Raw genomic sequence first — 20,786 nt, forward strand, 5'->3', positions numbered from 1 at the left:
TGGGGAACTTGCCATAAATTGTTGGCAAAGAAAATGTTATGTACTTCCAGTTATATTTCATTTCTCCCAATGTTATTCCCACCTGGAGGCAGAGATTAAGTTTTACTCTTTTGTTGCTTTTATTGAGATATATCATATGGAACATACAAATATTCGTTGTACAAACTGAGATTTCTGTCTGTCTCTCATGAGAGACATATAAATGCCATTTACAAAAACAATCAAGAATATTTATAGCTCCCTAATAGATTTCACTTTATTCACACTTCACCCCAATCAATTAGCACCTCCTTATTCCTTACCCCACCCCCAGTGGCAAAAACAGTTACATCTTTTACAAACAGTGACTTGTTTTGCCTATTCTTACACATAGTAATATAAATGGTATGGAATAGAATGTGCTTTTAGTGTCTGGCTTTTTGTGTATGAGAGACATTTTTTGTAGTGCCCTTCTTTCCTAATGTGTGTAGTGTGTCATTATATGAATATATAAAATATACATCTGTCATTGGCTATTCTGCTTATTTGCAGCTTATTTCCATGAATGAATGAAGCTGCTGTAATGTTACTTGTACATGTGTTTTAGCTACTCAAAGTAATTTATTTCACATGTATACATTTAGAATACTGAAGTTTCTATTTTTAACTTAGAAACTCCTAAAAATTTTCAATGGAATTGACCCAGTTTATACTCTCACCAGAAACTTCTGAGAATTTCAGTTGCTCCATTTCTTTGCTGACACTTGGTATTGTCTATTTTTTATTTTAGCTATTACATTTGTATTGTTCATCCTGCTTTTAATTTGCTTGCTTTCATATTTGCTTATTGGTCTTTCAGAATATCAGAAGGACCTTTGTAAATCACAATACTTTTAATAAAATAAAATAATAGAATTTCGGGCCAGAGAGATAGCATGGAGTTAGGGCATTTGCCTTGCATTCAGAAGGACAGTGGTTCGAATCCCGGCATTCCATATGGTCCCCAAGCCTGCCAGGAGTGATTTCTGAGCGTAGAGCCAGGAGTAACTCCTGAGTGCTGCCGGGTGTGACCGAAAAATCAGAAACAAAAAAAAAAAAATAGAATTTCAGAAGTACCCACACTATTATTTCACTTATTTTCCAAAAGTTGGATTGTTTTCTTAGCACTTGTCAGAATATTTAATGTATTCTGTACATAAGCTTTTTGTTTGGATTTATGACTTCTCCTTTTGTCCTCTTAATGATATATTTACATAAACAGAAGTTCTTGATTTTAATGAAGTTCAATTATTAATCCCTCACCTTTCCTAACCCCCAAAGAGAGATCTTTCATGCCCTATTAGAAAAATATGTTTACCCCAAAGTCCGGAGACTATCTCTCTGTGTATTCTTTTAGAAGCTTTATTGTTTAGTGTGGAATAATTTAAAGCACATGACCTTTCTAGTTAAGTCTTAGCTTCAAGTCCCAGTTTCCCTACTTATAAGATGCATCGCCCTGATCAAGTAATTCTGAGTTTGAATTTTCTCATGCGTAAATGAGATAAAACCTACCTAATAAATTTGTTGTGAGAACTAAACAAGATATGCATATCAAGTAGGCAGCAGAAGTTCAGAAAATTTAGTTATCAGCCTTTCCTCATTTTGTTACATAAAAGTAACACTTAAGAGTTCTTTGAAGTTGGTGCATTAATGAATTAAACATTTATGGGATATGTTTTGTTGGTGGAGCACAGTAAAAACTTACAAACTAAGGCTTGAGGCTGGAGAGAGCTTAGGAGAATAGCTTTCCTGTGGAGTCCTTGGTTGGAGTCTCAGCACCATATAATCTCCAAAACCTGGGCAGTCTCTGAACCCCTATGTACTCCCATCAGTACTTCCCCATTTAATGCCACCAACCAAAAAATCATCAGAAACACTCATATTGACTCCGTTTAAGATACAAGCAGGAAATAACAATATTAATGTCAAGTAATAATTGAAAATTTAAGATTCTTCTCAGAAGAGTATGGGATAAAAACATTGCCAAAATTACTAGAAAATAGTAATTGTTTCAGTCTGACATAGTAATGAAAACTTTCCATGGGTTGGTGATCATTTAAGATTTGAACAGCATTTGGAATATCTTGTAATGTGACTAGCATTTATGATGTATATGGGAATGACTCAGATAGGATATTCTGAGCTGAACAAGGACAAACACAGTTTATAGAATGGGCACTTTTAGTTATCCGGAAGAAGAAGATTTATTGAGATGAGGACTAGGAAATAATCCTATAAATTTATGTACTCATTAATTCAACAGATATTTATTGAGCATCTACTACTTGCCCAACTATATATAATGTCTGATTTTCTCAATTATGTTTACTTGATTCCCTGATTTTATTTTATTTATGTCTGTTTATATAAAAGGGAAAAGAATAATACATATACATGTGTAAAATATACTGAGTGCATATGTAATATACATATTACATAATTATGCAGTATTTTTTGTAAGGACAATGTGGATTGATTTTATGTGGTAGTACATAGATGACAAGAAGACAAGTACAATAAAACTACCATCATTATCTAGTCTGAACATTCTAAAGAGAACCTTTAGAAGGATATATTTAGATTGATTTTGGAGCAAACATCAAAATGGAAAGAATCATATAAAATGCTGGTCAAAAGGGAGTGGATATGGAAGAAGTCACCCTACTGTCTTTCTCTGTAGAGTCACATCTTGGGCCAACTTGTAGACTAGAAAAAATAAGCCCTCCCAGCTCAATGAAAGTGTTTGCTTCAAGTGCATCTGCAGTCTATAAATGATGTTACTGGGAATGTAGGTGTGAAGACAGAGTTCACTACCCATCAGCTCTTTGATTTCTTCATAGATGAACCAGACAAAACCCACCTCTACCATTTAAAAAGAATCCTATTCTGTCTCATATTCTGCCTTTTAGCCTTGCTGAATTACTTGAATAAAATATAGTATAAAAAGTAGCACACTTATTAGGTGGTTTATTAGTCCCTCCAACACAAGAAGTTTTTTTGTTTGTTTGTTTAAAAGCCATGAACAAGAAGATGCAATGTTGTATATAAAAAGAGACACAAGGGCCCGGAGAGATAGCACAGAGGCGTTTGCCTTGCAAGCAGCCGATCCAGGACCAAAGGTGGTTGGTTCGAATCCCGGTGTCCCATATGGTCCCCCGTGCCTGCCAGGAGCTATTTCTGAGCAGACAGCCAGGAGTAACCCCTGAGCACCGCCGGGTGTGACCCAAAAACCAAAAACCAAAAAAAAAAAAAAAAAAAGAGAGAGAGACACACACACAAAGGAGAAGAAAGACAAGCAGATAGTCAGAGAAATGCAGAAACATACAGATAGAAAATCAAAAACTGACTAGCAGAAATCATTAAAAGGATACAAATGGAGGTGGGGAACAGAGGAATAGAATGGAAGATGAGATATAGATGAGAGATAGAAAAAAAAGAGGAAGAAGTAGAATCAAATAAAGATAAAGAAGCACAATGGGGGCCGGGCGGTGGCGCTGGAGGTAAGGTGCCTGCGCTAGCCTAGGACGGACCACGGTTCGATCCCCCGGCGTCACGTATGGTCCCCCAAGAAGCCAGGAGCAACTTCTGAGCGCATAGCCAGGAGTACCCCTGAGCATCACAGGGTGTGGCCCAAAAAAAAAAACCAAAAAAAAAAAAAAAAAAAAGAAGCACAATGAATTGAAAAGAGATGGCTGAGAAGAGAGAGGAGGGAGAGAGTAGAGGAAGGTATGAAAGGGCAGAGAAGAAGGAACAAAAAAAAGGACAATGCAGTGCAGAAAGTTCCAACTCATCCTTCTCACAGTGAAATATTTAGGGTTTTGCACAGTATTTTAGAAGCAGCAGGACAAAACATAGGAAACACTTTCAACAACACTGATCTCATTCTCCATCAGCATCCCTTCTTCAGGAATCCCAGAGAACCTCATTAGCTGTACAGAAAGTGGACCTTTCTAGGGCACATATTGTGCAGCTGATGTTCTATCAAGACTCCCATCATAGAACTGGTCTTTGAGTTTGCTAGTGGTATTTAAGATTGTGGTTCATTGTCATTTGCAGTAGCACAGTGAAATTCTCAGTGCAGAATGTTATCATGTTTCCTAAGTATAGGTTTTGAATTAACATGCTAGCTTCCCTTCATTAATAATTGGCCTTAAAGAGTATTTGCTGATTTAATTAGTATCTTTTATAAATGAGTCAAAGTGAGTACCGTATTTTCCAGTGTGATAAGACGACTTTTGAAACAAAGAAAGTCAAACAAAAATCGGGAGTCGTTTTATACGCCGAGTATATCCCGAAAAATGTTTTAATGTGCCACTAAAGGAAAATTGTCTGAATATTGCCACAAAACGAATTTTCCAACTCGATCCTGCACCAATCACTGCAAGGCTGCTCGGACCGCCTCTCAAACTCAGCCAATCCAAGCAGGCTTTTGATGCATGCAAATTAGACAATGTTCTGGACCCGAATCTATACTGTAAAAAGCCTGCTCAGATTGGCCAGAGTCAGAGAGAAAGTCTATTCCAGTATAACCTTTGAACCTTTGTTCAATCACCTTGTTGTGATTGGCTCACTGTAGTACATTAGCACAGGAACACGTGCAGAACATGCAGCACAGGAATGTTCTGTCTGATACAGAGAATATAGGCCAAAACCTATGTTTTAACTGCAAAATTAGGGGGTCATCTTATACGCCGGAAAATACGGTAACTAAGAATGGAGGGAAATTGTTCACCCTGTCACATAGAGGTCAGTATAAGAATGAAAAATTATGTTCAGAGATGATTTACCATAAGTCTCTTGATCCCATCTGTAGGACTGAAATTAAATATTAATATTGAGGACATCATGATTTTGTTACTAAGAAGAAAAGTTATTATGGTATGTGCTTGAATCTGGATCACTGGTTCTAGGAAGCTCAGCATAGATGAAATTTTGCCTTAAGATTTTTTATTATAGACTCAGAGAGCTAGTACAAGGGTAAGGCATTTGCTTTGCACCTAGATGACCCTGATCTGATCCCTAGAATAGAAGTGGCCCCCCAAACCCAGCCAGAAGTGATTTCTGAGTACAGAGCCAGGAATAAGACTTCAGTACAGCTAGACATGATCCCAAAAATCAAAAATCAAAAATAAACCAAAACCTGAACTTGTATTAAAATATTTTTAATTTTACAGGGCCATGCACAGTGATAGGGCATTAGGCTTGCAAACAGCCAACCCGGAACAAACCTGGGTTTGATTTCTGTTATCCCAGGGGCGATTTCTGATCACAGAGCCAGGAGTAATCCCTGAGTGCTGCCAGGTGTGGCCCAAAAACAAAATTTAAAAATTTTTTTTAATTTTAATCTTAAAAATACATGTTGCAAAGAGATGGGAAGATATGGTAAAGTTATGTCTATTTTATAATCCCACCTTCTGGAAATGTTCTTAACATTTGCTTGCATATCCTTTTATTATTCTCTTTTTATTTTCAAAATTAAAATCCTATTTTATGTGCAGGTATTGAGTATCCTGCTTTCTTCATATTATGGGGTTTGAGGATTGTTAGTGACAATTTTTTGTGTCTTTAATATTAAAAAATGTGACTCAATTGTCCATGGTAGGAATGTTATATAATATATTTAGCTAATGATGTGTTCAATTTTAGTAATGTATAACTTTATAAATATAAATGTAGCTAGCATTCATTTACATATTTCATTGTCTGGGGTCATGGTAGCAATCCATAAAGTATGGGCTGGAGAGTAATATAGGGATTAAGATACTTGTCTTGCATGCAACCATTCCTGATTTACTCTCCTCTCACTGCATGGCTTCCTGAGCAATAGAAAGTGTCACTCCTGAGCACAGAGCTAGGAATAGCCCCTAAACATGATTGTGTGTGACCGAAAAAAAAAGAAAAGAAAGAAAGAAAGAAAAAAATAAGAAACAACTAAAATTTTTTCCAACATAGTCAATTTTTTATTTTATTTATAAAAATTATTAAGTCTCCATGATTTTCAAAGTTATTCATAGTTGAATTCCAGGCACACAAAAAGTTTCAGCAAATATCCCATCACCCTTGTCATCTGTCCTCCACCAACATCCCCAGTTTTATGACACAATTGACAGGCACATTTAAAGATTTTTTTAAGTTAAAAAAGTTTTTTTTTTTTTAATCTCCAAGTTGTCCTTTTATTTTTTTCAGGGAGTCAGTCTGATAATCTATACACTTGAACCCCAGTACTGATCAGGGTTTTTCCTAATCACCTCCCATTGGGTCCTGAGATGTTCCTGTTTACAGATTCTGGAACATGCTATAATAGGGAGGCTGCTCTGTATCGAGATCACAAAGAGTACCTTGTCCACTATACCATCTCTCTAGCCCTAACCAAACATTTGGATCTATTTAGGACTTAGCTTGTGATGAAAATCTAATCCTTTTACTTTTAATTTAAGCATTTTCTTATTAACTCGGCCCATTTCTTTCCCATAAATTTTAATATTTATATTTTTATGTGTTATTATGCCAGGGAATATTTTATGCCATCAATGAAATTTCATTAGTCTTGTGCACCTTAATTTTTGAAAACTCATCATATACATTAATTTTATACATTTTAAAAGGCAATTTTATAAATTCTGATATCTAAATATGTAAACCACTAAGAGACTTTGAAAATAATTTATTCTTACATATAAACTTCAAAAATTATTTGTTATAAATACCCTTGATACTGAATTATCATAAAATTACATTAGAAAATAATACTCTATTCAGTATACCATTTTTGAAAGATGAAAATATCTTACTCTAGTCTTTCTGACTTTTACCGATCTCTCCTCCATTTTTTTTCTCCAAGCTGGTTTTAAAAACTAAGTATTTGAGGGGCTGGAGTGATGGAATAGCTGTAGGGTCTTTGCCTTGCACACAGCTGATTCAAGACAGAAGGTTCGAATCTCGGCGTCCCATATGGTTCCCCAAACCATGAGCGATTTCTGAGTGCATAGCCAGGAGTAACACCTCAACATCATAAGTATTTAAGAGATTGTATTAAGAGTTAAGATAATTAAGTATTAAGAATTAAGAGATAGTATAGCAGGTAACAACCTGCCTTATATGCAGCTGACTCAGGTTCAATCCTCACACCTGATGTGGCGCCCTAAGCACTGCCAGGAGTCATTCCTGAGCACAGATATAGGAGTAAGCCTGAAGCACCACTGGGTATGGCCACCCAAACAAAAATTAATCAATCAATAAAATTTAAATGTTTGAGAGATCTAATAACCTTTCTATTTACAACCATATTTATTTATATTTTACATTTCAAATAATAGATAGACTTCTTTACACATTACAGAAAACTTGTATGTTACACTGATACATACAAAATTCTGAATCAGAAAATATTGACATTGCCATGTTTAGTTCAGATTTCTTTTTTTTTTTTGGTTTTTGGGCCACACCCGGTAACGCTCAGCGGTTACTCCTGGCTATGCGCTCAGAAGTTGCTCCTGGCTTGGGGGACCATATGGGACACCGGGGGATCGAACCATGGTCCATCCAAGGCTAGCGCTGGCAAGGCAGGCACCTTACCTTTAGCGCCACCGCCCGGCCCTAGTTCAAATTTCTTAAATAATAATTTGTAGTACTTGCTATATCCATGCCCAATTATATTCTTACATTCTCTTTTCCTTTTGAAATCATCACTTTCTTGAGAGCATGCATATAAATTTGTATCATTACTATATAGGTGGCCATGCATAAAATGCTTAGTTGCATTTTGTGAGTTTAAAGATACATGTATAATTATATACTCTATACTTTATATTTGAAATTACAATATGCTTTCCAAAAAACTGTTTCACTTAATACAACTTTTAGTCTATCTTAATACAGATATGCATAATTTGTTTTAACTATACTATAACAGTTCTGCATATGAATGTGGCAGTTAATTGGCCTATTACTATATTTATAACATTTAAATTGTTTCCATGATTTGCTTCCATTATTTTGCTATTATATTTTATGAATATTTCTAGAATATAAAACATTTCATTAAAAAATCCGGTGCAAGTTTTTTATCTTACATAAGTTGAGTTTAAACCATTTAAATTGATAGAGATATCTAATATATTTAAGTTTATTTTCCTATTTTATTTTGTTCTGATAATTTAATCTCATTCTCTTTCTTATTTTCCACTTCTGACTGTACTGGATTATTTGTTTCCTTGCCTTTTAAATTCTTCACTAATTTGGAATTTATGCATTTTATTTATATATGCAATAATATATTACATAGGAAATACTTTTTTCCCTTGCTTATTTTCAATAACTTTATTAGTTTCCATCTATTGATTGTTCAATGTTTCTAGGTAGTATAAAGTCTGTAAACTATAGCATTAAGCAGAGTTCATTTATATCGCATAGTATCTGCCACTTGAGTAGCTTGTGATATTGGAGAAGTTATATAATATTTTTGAAACTTAGTCTCCATGACATTTTCTGTTTTATAGATTTGTTTTAATTAAGTAAAATGGCATGTTTGAGTGCCTGGGACAGTATCAGGCATGTAAGTGTTATTGCTTAAATGGTAGTTTTTACATTAATGTCATGATTTTAATCTTCTATTTTATTATTATTAGAATTAAATACCTATAGTTTTCAGTTATTTTCCCGTTCGACCTAAATAATTCCATTTTCATAATGTAGCTAAAGAAGTTAACCACAGAGTTAGAAAAAGCTTACTTACAAGAATGCCTTTTCAGTTTACTAAATAATCATGATGGAAAATTCTCATAAGAGTTGAACAGCTTCTGTCAATGGGGTGTTTAGGCTTTCTCTGACATTAATTTTTCCATTCACTGTCTGACATGAAAATTTTTATTATTTCGGTTGCCAGATGTCAAACCCTGACCCTCCATAGAAGGCTTAAATGTTCTTGGCTTGCCATGGGGAATTTTAAAACATGCTACTAGCTGTAAAGCATTCTCATGCAGAGGCTGGAATAATCGTATGGTAGGTATTCAATCTAATTTTGCTCCTTGGCACCACAAATGGTCACTGGAACCTGCCCAGAGTGATCCCTGAGCATTGCAGTTTCCCTCACCACTTACTAACCCTTCCAAAAAAAGAGAAAAAAAAGTTTATTGGATTCTTACTCTCATGCCCCATTTTCCAATTATTTTTCTACTCGTGGTGGCCCCTTAGCTCTATTGCAATTTCCAGTTCTGTTTGTTTTTTTTATGGTACTTGATGATTTATCTCTCTTTTTTAAATTATAACTCCCTTTTTAAAAAATAAGGTAAGTGCTCGCTTCAGCAGCACATATACTAAACTTAGAACAACACAGAGAAGATTAGCATGGCGCCTGCGCAAGGGTGACATACAAATTCGTGAAGTGTTCCATATTTTAAAAAAATAAGGTAAAATAGAAATCCTTTATCTCCAAAAAATCTTGAAAATAGACATATTGGTAAAGAGCACAAACTCAGGAGCCCTACAGTCTAGCCTTGACCTCTTACTACCATTGAGGGCTTGAGCAAATTACATAATATTTCTACATTTTTATTTTTTGATTTGGGGTTTTAGACCACACCCAACAGTGCTCAGATTTACTCCTGGCTCTGCACTTAGAGATTACTCTTGGTGGTGCTCATTTGTAGTGACTGGATCAAACATGGTTGGCCACATGCAAAGAAAATACCTTACCACTGTACTGGCTCCATGTTTGATTTCTCTGTTTGACATTCTGGCTCCACGTTTGATTTCCTCACCTGTAAAATGGATTCAATGTTAATAACCCTGAAGATGGCCTATATGAGTTCAACAAGGCGATATACCAAAGATAACTGAGACCAGTGCTTATGTTTGCATCAATATTTTTCCTTCTTTTATCTGACCCTTGACAGCTCAAGACATCTTCAAATCCAGATCAAGCTCAAAGCTAAGACCATCTAGCCCTAGTGCCTGTGAAGACCCTTTTGCCCTGACTTCTGTTTGTGGTCAGCATCTTTACATTGAACAGATATGCTTGGGTACACTACTAAAATCCCCTAAACTCAGCTGAGTTCAGTAATGGTGTTTTATGTGTTCTTCAATCTTCCAGTTCTATTTTTTTTTTTCTCCTTGAAAGTTAGGCCACAACTCTTGTATCAGTAGAGCACAGACTCGTCCTGTTTTTGCCTATCTTTTGAAATTCATGGTTGCCTAACCCCTCAATGTTCCAAAAGGAAGCGGATTTGTAAGAATTGGAGAGCATTAACCTAATGATGAAAGAGCATTTGCTTACTTTCTAAGCAAAATATAGTCAGGATAATCTGGCCAGGATGATGAAAGCATGTTATTAACAGAGCGCTATATAATCCTTAATGTATTTTTGTTTATGCTTGATGATTTATTTTCTAAAAGCTGTAGTGCTCAGGAATATCATCTGTTCTTGTTTGTTCCTGGGTTAAAATAGAATGTGTTTTAAGGGTCTTTCTTTCTTTCCTGGTTTTGGCTTTGTGATTATATGCTATATGCTGTGTGCAACAGAGATAAAGTGATCTAGGCATTCCCAGAAATCTGAGAAAACCTATTTTATTGAGAAAATAAAAACTACTTACAAATCTGTGTCTATTTGTTCTTTTAGAAATGGTCTTTTGTGGAAAGGGTCTGGGGGGTTATTCCTGCCACTGTGCTCCTGGGTCATTCATAGTGGTGCCTGGGAACTCATGGGGTAAAGAGAATCAAACTGGAATTTGCTACTTGCAAGGAAAGCACATTAGCTCTTATACTATCTCTCTGACCCCATTTTCTTAAATATACAACTGACTTATAACATAACAGTGGCTAAGAACACCTGTTTTGCAAGTCTGTGGTCATTAATTCAATTCCAGGTGTCACCACCTTTGCTAAAAATAAGAAATACATCCTGATGGTGAATCCTGGCAATTCTTTTTTTTTGGGGGGGGCACACCCATTTGATGCTCAGGGGTTACTCCTGGTTAAGCACTCAGAAATTGCCCCTGGTTTGGGGAGACCATATAGGACACTGCGGGATCAAACCGCAGTCCTTCCTTGGCTAGCGCTTGCCTCTAGCGCCACCTCACCAGTTGAATCCTGGCAATTCTTAAGAGGAATCTTAATTGTGGGATAGGTGTGAAGTTGGTAGTGGAGATCATGGGAAGAGGAATTCGTAATAGTAGGTAATTATAATTGTTCATCTTAGTAAATGTGGAGGTCCTCAATCTGAAAAATACAGATTTATGGGAAAGAAAAGATTAGAACACTAGCAGAATCAAATGTCTGAATTCAGGGGCCTGAGCAGTGGCGCAGGGCATAAAGCGCCTGCCTTGCTTGCGCTAGCCTAGGACAATCCGAGGTTCAATCTCCTGAATTCCCATATGGTTCCCCAAGTCAGGAGCGATTTCTGAACGCATAACAGAGTAACCCCTGAGCGACACCTGGTGTGGTCCAAAGAAAAACAAACAAAAATGTCTGGGTTTTTTTGGTAGTTGAGGGGGAGATGGGGAGGGGGACTTGGGATTGGTTTTAGCTGTGAGTGGCAGAAAAAAAGTTGAATCAAAAAAGATAGTCTAAGGTGTGTATCTCCTATTTTATTACTGGAAGTAAGATTTTTCTTTTATAGTTTAAGTGGCTACCTGAGTTCTCATCATCATGTTCACATTCTAATCTACATGGAAATCATCTGGATTTCTTACACAGTAGTATATCATTAAACAGAATTTAGCCACACATCCATAGAAGATACACTGGAGGTAGAAAGATGAGTTCCTTATTCTGGGAAATTATGTCTAAAACCAGGGTTCTCTACTTAGGGTAGAAGAGAAAAAAAAATTAAGTCTACGAGCATAATTAGCATTGTGTTTGCCAGAAAGACAAAAGATAATCATGATGGTGAAGTCCTGGAAAATAAAAGGTGACCTCTTAATGAATGGGCTGGATAGAGCTGGGATGAAAGATCAAGGTTAGGACTATGAATATTAAGTCAACCTCATTAAAATGGTTGCTGAAATAGAACATTGAAATTGTCCAGCTCTAACTCTCTAAACACTTCATTTCCAAAGTATTCTTTTTATTATTTTATATTATGCAATTTGTTTGTCTGCACAGTTCAGATATGTTCATAATTCACTGGCTCTACCCCTTAGCTGATATGTGAATACCCTAGGAAAACTACTTGTAATTCATGATAAGCACATAATGAGTGGATAAAAATCTAAAAGGGAAAACCAGTGTTACTCTGATGCTTTGTGAGCAACAAAATACCTTGGACCTTGCTTTATGTTTGCATCCAGTGTTGAGATCTACCACGGTTAATTGGTTGCTGTGGGTCTTTTTGCTTTCTCCCTTACAGCCCCACTGATATTGGGCTTTGTCAAGGCTTTGTTCAGGTACCTGTAGTGCAGACTTCTCTGAGTTTCTTTAGTTGTTTCCTGCTTCCAGATTCCTTTTCTTTTTCTCCTTGGAGATTGCACTTTGACTTGTAAATGTCACAGATATCCTTATAAGTTACTGAACTCTGGTCAAGACTTTTTCCTTCAAGGAATTTACTCAAAGTTTATGGTTGGATAAGTTGGAACCATATCACAGCAGAGTAAGGTGTTTGCCTTGCATACGGCTGACCCAAGTTCAATTCCTGGCATCCCATATGGGCCCCTAGGCCTCCCAGGAGTAATTTCTTAGTGTAGAGTCAGGAATAACCCCAAGCACTATAGGATGTGGCCAAAAAAGCCAAAAAAATAGATAAATAAAAAGGAAAAGTTATTGGATGAAGTGTACAAATTAATGCTTCTATAGGTCATGAATTAAAATATGTTTTTTCCAGCCAAGATACCCTTCAACAGATGAATGGCTAAAAAAACTGTGATACATATACACAATGGAATATTATGCAGCCGTCAGGAGAGATGAAGTCATGAAATTTTCCTATACATGGATGTACTTGGAATCTATTATGCTGAGTGAAATAAGTCAGAGAGAGAGAGAGAGAGAGAGAGAAAGAGAGAGAGAGAGAGAGAGACGCAGAATGGTCTCACTCATCTATGGGTTTTAAGAAAAATGAAAGACATTCTTGCAATAATAACTTTCAGACACAATAGAGAAAAGAGCTGGAAGTTCCAGCTCACCTCTTGAAGCTCACCACAAACAGAGATGAGTTTAGTTAGAGAAATAACTACATTTTGAACTATCCTAATAAAGAGAATGTACGAGGGAAATAGAAAGCCTGTCTAGAGTACAGGCGGGGGTTGGGCTGGGAGGAGGGAGATTTGGGACATTGGTGATGGGAATGTTGCACTGGGGATGGGTGGTGTTCTTTACATGACTGAAACCCAAACACAATCGTGTATGTAATAAAGTTGTTTAAATAAAAAAAAAGAATAGTAAAAAGAATGTTTTTCAACTATATTCTAGTAAAATTATGCCATGTTTTTGTTTTATTTTCAAATTACTAATTCTAATTATTTCATTTGTCAGATTCTCTTTATGCCTTTAATAGCACCATTTTGTTCTCTTTAATACAACTATCATAAACATAAAACAACAAAATAATGCATACTATTCATTGGGTACAAACTTTATACCATACACATAAAAATGTATACATTCCAGTATTATTTCATAATTGCAAGCATGTACCTTTTTCCTACCTTTATAAATCCTGTCCACCATATCCTCAACCTCTACCCCAAACTCTGGTAATTAAAATATGTGTTTTATGGTTTGTTTGTTCTTTTAATTTTCTTTTATTGCATTGCTAGGAGTGTAACCCAAAGCCCCACACCTAAGCAAGGCAAGAGCTTACTGATCACCCACATCATGTACCATAACCACAAATCTGACAACTTTTTCTAAGCATTTACAGGTAAAATAAATCTTTGTCTTGACACTTACTTAACATAATGCCTTCAAGTTCTGTTCATGAGCATATTAAACTCGTCAGTCTTATAATTTGTGTAATAGTATTTTTCACAAAATTTTAAGGGCCTCCAAAAATCCCTCTCTTCCCCTTAAAGATAAAGGTTTTTTTGAAGGTAACATAAGGAGATCCAAGTATGACTAGATTTAAAAAGTTTAAGCAAGTGCCTTCTCTACTGCTTCTTTGTGCTCAAGTGGGTCCTGAGTAAGATTTTGCCTCACCTCCAGATTCTTCCATCAAGCCTTTTTCTTCACAGAAGACAAGTCGTTTTGGAAGAGAGTGGGCAAATAATTTCCCCCAGCCTGTGGTGTATCTTTGTATTCTTTTCATCATATTCTTTCTGGTGCAGAAGCTTTATATATATATAAATATATATGTATATATAAATATATATATTCATTTATATATTATATGTATTCATGTAATTTATATATAAAACTCCTCTTCCATTTCTTCCTTCAAATACAGTATTTCCTTCTTGAGTATTTGAGTATTCCTTTCTTGAGTTCAGTTGATCTATCAAGTGGTGATAGAGTGGTGTTGAAACCTCCCAACTATTTTTGTATTGTTATACATGTCTTTTTTTTTTTTTTTTTTTTTTGGTTTTTGGTTTTTGGATCACACCCGGCAGTGCTCAGGGGTTATTCCTGGCTCCAGGCTCAGAAATTGCTCCTGGCAGGCACGGGGGACCATGTGGGACACCAGGATTCGAACCGATAACATCCTGCATGAAAGGCAAATGCCTTACCTCCATGCTATCTCTCCGGCCCCTGTTATACATGTTTTTGTTCAAGTTTATTTGCAGTTGTTTTATATTTTGCTTGTCCCTCATTAGAATCATATATGTTTAGGAGTATAAGTTTCTCCTGAGGAACATATCCCTTTATCATTAAGATATTACCCCCTGTCTTTTATAATAATATTTTTAATCCTTAAGTAAGGATTACTAGTATAATTCTGATATCAGCATGGTCACCCATGCTTTTTGTGGGGTTTGTTTGCTTAAAATTCTGTCTCCCACCCCTTGATTCTGAGTCTATGTTTGTCCTACTGTTCAAATGTATTCTTTGTAAGTGGCAGAAAGTTAGGTTTAATTTTTTTAATCTCCTGACACTGTCATTTAATTGGAATATTCATGCCACTGACATCCAGTTAGATTATCATGAAGTTTTGTGCCATCATTTTGTAGAACTTTGGTGTTTTTGTGAAATTTTTTTTCTTAAGGTAACGCCTTTAGTTTTTCCTTTTGAGATTGTTTCAGATCTATGAAGTTCCTGAGTTGTTTATTTGTGAAATTCTGATATGTTTCCTTCATATATAAGTGAGAGTCAAGCTGAGTAGTGTATTCATGATAAGAATGTCATTTCATTAAGTTTTATTATTATTATTATTATTATTATTATTATTATTATCATAATTATTGAGTTTGGGGCCATACCTGGTAGTGCTTAGGGGTTACTCTTGGCTCTGCACACAGTAATTACTCCTGGTGGTGCTTGCAGGATCAAATGGGATGCTAGGTATTGAACATGGTTAGTCAATACAAGGCAAACACTCTACCTGCTGTACTATCATTCATATCCCTGAGGTTTTTTTAATTATATCCTACCATTTTGAGGGAGCCTGTAGAGTTCCATGTGATAAATATGCTGTGAATCTTATTAACACTCTTCTGTATATAATTTTTTCTTTGATCTGTCTGCTTTCTGTAGTCTATCTCTAGCTATAGCTTTCATCATTCTAATGTAATGTATTGGAATATTTTTATTTGGATATTTTTGCTGGTACTTTAAGCCCCTTGGAATTGGATGCATGTGTTCTCCAAGTCTGACATCTTCTCCATAATGATATTTTTCTGTTGCTTATTCATCATGATTGCCTCCAGGATCCCAGTGATTCTGATGTTGTTTCTCTTCAATTCATCCCAGACTTCTCTTGTCATTTATTTTGGGTCTTCTGTATTCCATTTTCTGATGTTGTCTATAGATTTTATCCATCTCATCATGCAGATCACTAATTTTAACCTCATCTACTATTACTGCACTGCTGAGACCTTCCTGTGAGTTTTATATACTTTGTACTAAGTTCTTGAGTTTTAGTTTTTTTATTTCTGCTCTCATATCATTTTATTGGTTGTCTGCTCCATTGTTTCTATGGGCTCCTTAATAATCTTCATTATTTTCTCTCTAAAGTCCTTATATAGGTCATATAACTTGTTGCTACTGGCTGAGTCTTCAGGGCTACCATCTTTGTTCACTAAATATGAAAACAGTTATGAACTTTTTTGTTGTGACTTTTACACCTCAGATATTTTATGTGTGTTGTTGTATAGATGACTAGAGTTACCGTATTTTCCGGCATATAAGATGACTTTTGAAACAAACAAAAAAAGTCAACCAAAAATTGGGGGTCGTCTTATATGCCTAGTATATCCCGAAAAATGTTTCAATATGCCGCTAAACAAAAATTGTCTGAATATTGCCACAAAATGAATTTTCCAACTCGATCCTGCACCGATCACTACCAGGCTGCTCAGACCACCTCTCTAACTCAGCCAATCCAAGCAGGCATTTTGTGCATGCAAATTAAACAATTTTCTGTACCCGAATCTACACTGTAAAAAGCCTGCTCAGATTGGCCAGAGTCAGGGAGGACATCTATTACAGTATAACCTTTGGACCTTTGCTTGTTGTGATTGGCTCATTATGGAAGATACCGTTGAGCACAGTAACATTTTGTCTTATACAGCAAATATAGACCTAAACCTATGTTTTAACTGTAAAATTAGGGGGTCGTCTTATACGCCTGGTTGTCTTATATGCCGGAAAATACGGTAGATTGTCAGAGTATCTCCTCTGTAAAGAGAAGAAATTCATGACAACATTAGCAGCCTTATACTTAAGAGGGTGTTTTTGACCTGAGGGCAAAATGACATGATTCTGAGTACAGCTTCTTAACTTTGAATTTACAGAATGAGTTTAGAATCTTCCAGGATATAATCAAGGCATTCTGGGGCCTTTATCATTGAGAGGTCTTGCTGGTTTGTTTGACACACTTCAGTGGAGTATTCTTGAGTGGGTGCAAGATGGTGAGATTTCTTCATGTCCCACTAATCTTTATTGCAGTTCATGGGAACAGAAAGGGAAGCTGCTCAATATAATGTGATTGATGATTCCCATGGATCATAATGGAGCCTAGATTTCCAGAGTAATGTTAAAGATGATAACTTTCTTCAGTTGGGCTTGTGTTTCTGGGCATTTACTCAAGTTCTTTTTCCAGAATTCTCAAATCAATTTGTAGTTCCAGTTGCTACCCACTGCAGTTGCTTGTAGTCTCCTTTATTTTCTGCTGTTCCAGCATCTCTGTCTCATAAATGGGCTGCTTCAAAATTTACTACTGTTATTTCTCAATTCTTCTCTATCTCTTGAAGCTCCTGGCTAGATGCTTCTCCTTCCTTCTAATAAGTCCCTTCAGCAATTCTTGCAGTGCCTGTCTTTTGTCCTCAAGTGTCTTCTCTCTGCTCTCCAAAATAGTCTTTGTAGTTCTGACTCTCAGATTCTGTGATGGTGAGATGGATGTCTAGCATCTCTAAAGGTTATTAGTACAGTACTGACACCATGGGTGATATGGTCTCTCTAATTTTTTTTAAACTGACAAAATTGTCCAAAAACATCCCCAGTCATTTTCTGGGTGGTGTGAAGAGTTCTAATAGGACCAAAGTTTCCAAGCTGGAAGAAGTAGTTAGGACTGTTCCTGAAGAGCCTTTTGTTTTCAGAGAGAGCTCCATCCTGTAGCTCTTCAGTATCTAAATCCTTGCAAGATGCAGAACTCCCCTCCTGGGATTCTAGGTCCTATTGAACTGAAGTCAAATCCACCACTTCAGATTGCCAAATGTTGAAGCCTGGAATGGCCACAGACTAATTCCACTTTAATAGCTGGCTGATGCATTGGCAGGTGAAGCAGACCAAGGACAAAGTGCCATCTGGATGTACCTTGATTCTAAATCCAAAAATGTATATCATAAGCTTTAGCATATTCCATACTTTTCATACCAAAGTACTTCAAATTCACCTCAAAAATGTATATCTTATAAGCTTTAGCATATTCCATATTTTTCATACCAAAGTACTTCAAATTCACCTAACACTGAGGTGTCTAGTAGAGTTTTTTTTTTTTTAATTGTTGGGGCCATATAATTGGCAGTGCTCAGAAATCACCAGGTCCATATTCAGAAATCTGGGAAGTAATTTGGGGAGAGGGTAGGTAGTACCTGTGACTAAACCACTGCCAAACATGTAAACATCGGCTCTATTCCTTGAATCTCTCTCTTTTTTTAAACTGAGTATATAAAATATGAAATAGGTTTTCCAAGGTTAACTAAACTTTAGTAGCAAATTTGGAACTCAATTCCAGAGTTATTTCTGTATATTTATTTTATAGACTACCATTTTAGTATATTGAACATATAAAATTTTGGTGCACAGTATATGAATTTATTTTATTGGATTTATTATTTTTTTTGTTTTGATTTTGGTTTTGGTTTTGGCGCCACATCCCACGGTGCTCAGGGTTACTCCTGGTTCTCTACTCAGAAATTGCTCCTGGTCGGCTTGGGGGAACCATATGGGGTGCCAGGGATCAACCCAGGTCGGCCATGTGCAAGGCAAACACCTGCTATTGCTCTGGCCATTTTATTGGACTTCTTGATGATCCATGGCCTAGGTGCATTTCTCCTTCCTAAATTTGGAAATGTTCTTAAGTATTATTTCTTCAAATTAGAATTATTTCTTTTTATTTTTTCTTTTTTTAAATTTTGATTTTTGAACCACAGATGGAAATATTTAGTATCATTTCTGCTGATGCTCAGGGAACCTTTGTGGTGCTGGGAATTGAGGCAGGAATGAAGACGTTAAAAGCAAGTACCTTACCAATGATATTATCTCTTTGGGCCCATCTTGATTTTTAAAAAAAAAAGTTTTAAATTTTAAAATTTTTAAACATTTTTTAAAACTTCTGTTTTCCATATTCTGGAAATAAAAAACCTTTTTTTGAATAGTTATTTATTAACTTATCATCAAGCTCGTTTTTCAGCTTCTATGATTCTCCTGTAGAACCTTCTATTATATTTTTAATTCAGATATTACTCTGTAATTTCTGTATGGATATTATAATACTTTCTATGTCCTTGTTAAGTCATCTTTTTTTTAAGTGGGGAGAAGCACAACTGGCAGTGCTCAAGGGTTACTCCTGGCTTTGTGCTCAGAAATCTCTCCTGACAGGCTGGAGGGATCATATGGGATGCCAGGGATCAAACCCAGGTCAGTCCCAGGTTAGCCACATACAAGGCGAACACCTTACCACTGTGCTATCAGCCCCGAGCTGACATCTTTCATTTTTTCTGTGAGCATTGTAAAATCACCCCATGCACTGTATCTCCAAATCCAGGTAAACAGAGTCTGAATCAAGGTCACAAAGAAATAATTCAGACCAGGCTGAGTGTGAAACACATGTCATCTGGCAGTGTTCTACCTAGTATGGACCTTGATGCCTGCCAGAACTATCATTTATATTGAGTTCAGAGATCACCCCTGGGCGGGGCAGTAAACCCACTCAGGTTTATAAGTAAGACAATTTTTGTTTTGGATGAAACCAAGTTGTAAACAAACAGATACAAAGAAACCAGTGATAAACTTTGTTTTAGATAAAATAAGGTGTAACCCAACAAGCATTATAAAGAAAGTTGTTTCTAAGTCTTCAGGCAGTTTACATTGCTCTTTGTGTTAAGGTTTCTAAGTTTTTGTCTTGATATATTAATGCTGTTAAGTCCCTCTTTCTTTTTCTTTAATATGTCTTGTGCTCCAAACAAACCTGGGATGAAGGATGTAAGGGCGATCTGGCTGCAACATCTGTCACCCCATTGAGCTCCAGGGTTGATTTGGCTGATCTGGCTGGCTAGGCCAGTGTCACTTCCTCCCTCACCGCTCCACGTGCATCCCTCCCAAAGCTGCGCGCTAGGTCGAGGACGGCCTTCCCTGAATAGAGACGGACCCAGGGTATACAAGGATATATGAGTAGCTGCGTTCCCCTGCTAGAACTCCAAACAAGCTCAAACCTAGGTTGAGGCCTAAAATCAAAATTTGAGCAGGCCTGGAAGTTATCAGTGACTTGAATACCTAAAACTGGTTTGTTGCTAAATTTGAGTGGATCTGGGTAATGACAGGGATTTGTTGATCTTGAATAGTTCCTAATATCTTCTGGTAGCAGCTAATGTGCCATAGGCACACAGACCAGTGTGTTAGCTGATATTATGACTTGTATTATGACTTGGCTTGCTAACTGTCAAGTGTCACTAGTAACAGTAGGAACTCTTTGTCTGTATGGAGTAAGTACTCATTTTTTTTGATTGGAGGGAATAGGACTTGGGCCATTGTGCTTGAGGAAGATATCTGGCTCTTTGCTCAGGAGTACTTTATGGCACTACTTGGAAGACCATATTTGGTTCTAGAGATTTAACTGACTCAGCTGTATGCAAAGAAAATGCCTTAGCTTCTGTATATCATCTCTGGTCAGGAGTTAGCAATTCTGATGGATGTATCTCCATCCCAGGTGTCTCTTATGTCTGCAACAATTTGTGGTGTGAATTTGTTGTGATTTCAGGAGGAAGAGACACAGGTTCTCTCTAGTCTTATTTCTCATTATTCCACACTGCCTCTCCAAAACATCAAGCACTACTTGATTATTTTCCTTTCAATTTACTTAGCTCTGCTGAATTCAAGCTTAAGAAAGATTTAAGGGGATTTTATTCTCATTTAAAGCTAGTAGTTATGATGAAAAGTTGTATGAAACGAGATTAATCACACAG

General features: G+C 36.4%; 1 protein-coding gene and 1 non-coding gene across 3 annotated transcripts in view; both read left to right on the plus strand.

Moving 5' to 3' along the window:
- The window catches only part of CA10 (carbonic anhydrase 10), a 550,141-nt gene that overhangs the window by 71,012 nt on the left and 458,343 nt on the right, over positions 1–20,786 (plus strand). The gene's annotated exons all lie outside the window — the stretch shown is intronic.
- On the plus strand, positions 9,309–9,415 carry LOC126027140 (U6 spliceosomal RNA). The gene has a single exon (XR_007502212.1). It is a non-coding gene; the product is annotated as a U6 spliceosomal RNA (small nuclear RNA).

The sequence above is a fragment of the Suncus etruscus genome, chromosome 1, assembly GCF_024139225.1.
Source record: "Suncus etruscus isolate mSunEtr1 chromosome 1, mSunEtr1.pri.cur, whole genome shotgun sequence".
Taxonomy (NCBI): domain Eukaryota; kingdom Metazoa; phylum Chordata; class Mammalia; order Eulipotyphla; family Soricidae; genus Suncus; species Suncus etruscus.